The sequence below is a fragment of the Nannospalax galili genome, unplaced genomic scaffold (assembly GCF_000622305.1).
Source record: "Nannospalax galili isolate Female #2095 unplaced genomic scaffold, S.galili_v1.0 scaffold1187, whole genome shotgun sequence".
NCBI classification, from domain to species: domain Eukaryota; kingdom Metazoa; phylum Chordata; class Mammalia; order Rodentia; family Spalacidae; genus Nannospalax; species Nannospalax galili.
This window is the reverse complement of record NW_008356355.1, coordinates 629,321-632,764: the sequence shown is the minus strand read 5'-3', so window position 1 is coordinate 632,764 and position 3,444 is coordinate 629,321.

Sequence of the window (3,444 nt, the reverse complement as noted above, 5' to 3'; positions counted from 1 at the left end):
ACTCTCCCAGTTATTGTGTCATGATACTAATGTCTGGAAAGTTCTTGAGCAGGGTTACTATGAAACCAAGTAATCTTCCACTTGCTTGTGAAACAATTTATATTTGCAAGCAACTTGTGTACTTGAACATATTAAAAGACAAAGTGACTTGAAAATGGCCTCAACATCTGGACACAGTCGCTGATCAGAATACTACTTTCCTATTGAAAACATTTGATATCTTAAGTTCACTGGGTATACCATATTTAAATTACTGTTACTATACTATAAACTTTACACAAATGTAATGTGTAAGCTTAAATTTGAAAGACCTTCTCTAAGCAACTAGTTCCTAGATACAAAACCTAAAAATAACTATCTTAAAATTCCCCTTGTTAGGCACTAAGTCTGTTTATATGGAGTCATTTCTGGGTAAAATAAAATAAATACATTAGTACTGCTTAATCATCTGGTTATACTCATGATGTTTGTGTTTAGTTGACAGTTATCAGTGTTCACTTTTGAATGTCAATTCAGTTGGAAATCACAGCCACAGTAGGAGAACTTTGACTCATAAACAATAACTATACTAAGGACTGAGGAATTTCTATTTAGAAATCATTCTAGAATAAATGATGAAAAAGTCCCTCATTGGGGATCAAATTTTTTTTCCTTCCACTAATTTTCCAAATACTGAATTTATTTTGTTTCTTAGAAATACCTGGTGTGGTGGCATATGTCTTTAATCCCAGCAGTCAGGAGAGGCAGAGGCAGGGAGATCTTTGAGAGACTAAGGTCAGCCTGGTCTACTTAGTGAGTTCCAGGCCAGCAGCTGTAGCTATAGTAGTTTTTTTTTTTTTTTCAAAAAAAAAAAAAAAAAAAAAAAAAAAAAAAAGCTTGGTGCCTGATGTATGAATGCAGGACTGGGTTCAATCATCAGAACTAAGTATCTAGTTAACTAAATAAGTAAATAAATGAATTCACAATAATGAAATAAGTCTCCATTTAGTTATTCTTTCTCCTGATCTATTTTTATGGGCTTAAAAAATGGAAATCAGTAGATCTGATTGATCTGCCGTTATATGCCAGAATTGCTTGGTTGCTTGGGTTTTGCTGTTTTTCTTCTCTCTCTCTCTCTCTCTCTCTCTCTCTCTTCTCTCCCTCTCTCTCTCTCTCTCAACTACTGATGATTACTCATAATGTTATCCCAGGCTAGGCAAGAACTCTGAGCTATATCTCCAGACCATATTGGACCACTTATTAGATGTTTTGTGAGAAACCCCTACATTTATTTGTTTTATTCTCTAGGAATTACAGATTTTAGTATTTGATTTCACCTGAAAGACATAGGAGCTTTGAGCTTTAACTGGTGGTCATGTTTGACTAGGCTCTGGGAAGTTAGGTGATTAGAAGAGATATCTTAGTGACCTTGACTGTTCTTCTGGCCTCTTCTGTCATATGAAACAAGTTCCATAGCTTTCAAATATTACTTCATGTGCCTATTTCTCAAATATCTATAAATAAATCAGTGACAATTTGAATCAGCATTGACTTTCTCTGGTGAACTTTTGAGCAAAAAATGATCCATATGAGAGGCCTACTTGAAGAAAAATAGAAGATACATTGAAATCGGATGTCAGACTTCTTGGTGTAGGTGAATGATTGCTTGATTCAGTGTCAAAGATGTCAATTTGTTTCTGAATTTTTCTACTTATTTTGCTGGATGGGTTTACTACATGGCTTGAAGTATGATCAGCGTCCCAAGTTATCTTTTAGAATGGCGTGTCAGTTAACTCTGCTGTACATACTTGTTCTTCAAATTGTGCTTCCCTAAATCAAAGCCTTCTCCTGTGCCTGCAGAAGGAATACAATTAGTAATATAATTCATCTTTTGCCATTCCATCCTTAGTTGTGTACCCTCCCACCTCTCCCTCATGATTTTCCTTTCCCATTTTGTCCTTCCTCTGGGAAACTCTAAATAGGACCTAATCAGAAAATATGTTCTGTTGCTATGTCTACACTATCAATTTACTCTGAACAAACAGTAAATAACTCTAAAAAGAAATTAAAAAGTCAGTTTATTTTATTGTTAAAATGTTCATTTTTTGTTTCTTTCACTTCCCAAAATTCTAACTATGGCAAAGAAAAGAAACCAAGTTTATCTAGGAGTTTGAGTAATTGTCTTAATTTCTAGGTTAGAAGATAATTGTGAAAATACAGTCGTTTCATTGAATTTTAAACTAACTTCTTACCCTGGTTTTATAACTTTATAAACATAATGTTAAAATTTTCATGAATGTCAGATTTAGTTTCTCATCCTAAATTAAAAAATGAAATTGCTAAAATCTCCTATGGGCCAATATGCTATTTTCACAAATAATGAAATATAAAAATATCAAATTTTAAGTAAACAAAATTATAATTTCAATTTGAAAAATAGCTTATTCTTCTTCTAAATTATTTTGCTATAATTTTTTAATCAAGGATATTCTATGTAACCCAGGCTGGCCTGGAACTCACAGTCCTGCTGCCTCAACCCTTGAGTGGGCTTGTTTACAGTCCTATGACAATGTGCCCAGCTAACTTCTAGATTTTTGTTACTAACATTAAAATGAATAGGTTAATATGTAAAACAAATAAATCACTAAAGGTTTTAATGCACTAAAGTCAAATTATTTTACCACAACCTCTGTTTGCAATGGGAAATTCATGTAGCAGCAGGAATGAGATTAAGCATGCAGGTCAACTTGTAAAGCTGATGAAATTTTAAATTAATTCCACCTTATTTGTGAAGGAGAAAATAACTTTAAAATTGAAATTCAGCATAAAAATTTTGGATGCTATAGGATAGAAATATTCTCCTTCCCAACTACTAAAACAATATTAAACAAAATGTCAAAATATAAGAAAACATGAGATGATCTTCAAAAAGATAAATATACCTGGAACCATGAGAATGCTGAGATAAAGAATAGTCAGCTTACGTTAAACCTATGGAAAGAAAGATAAAGAAAGGAAAAAGGTGATGTAGAAATACTTGATAGCTGAGAATTTTCTAAAATGTTGAAAATAACATTATAGGCAGGAGGAATGAATTAACCACAATCCAGACTGCATAACAAGGAATTTTCTCAAACTAAGACATTTTAAAATGGTTGTTTGAAAGTTCAATAGTACAATGCTTGTCCAGCCTGTTCATGGCCATGGGCTTGCTTCTCAGACTAAAGAAGCAACAGTAAAGGAAGAAAAGTAAATATAAAACAGTAACAGAATTAACAACAGGAAATATCCCAGGTTTTAAAAAAATCACTGACCATACCCAGTAAAAATGATCAAAACTTCATTAACACTAACACAATGTTGAGAACAATAAATAAAGAAAATTCTTTTGGTCTAGGGAGGTGGCAAAGATTGTGTTTTCTCTAGATTCTATGACCTTTCCAGCCATGCTATTTGTCTATGTTT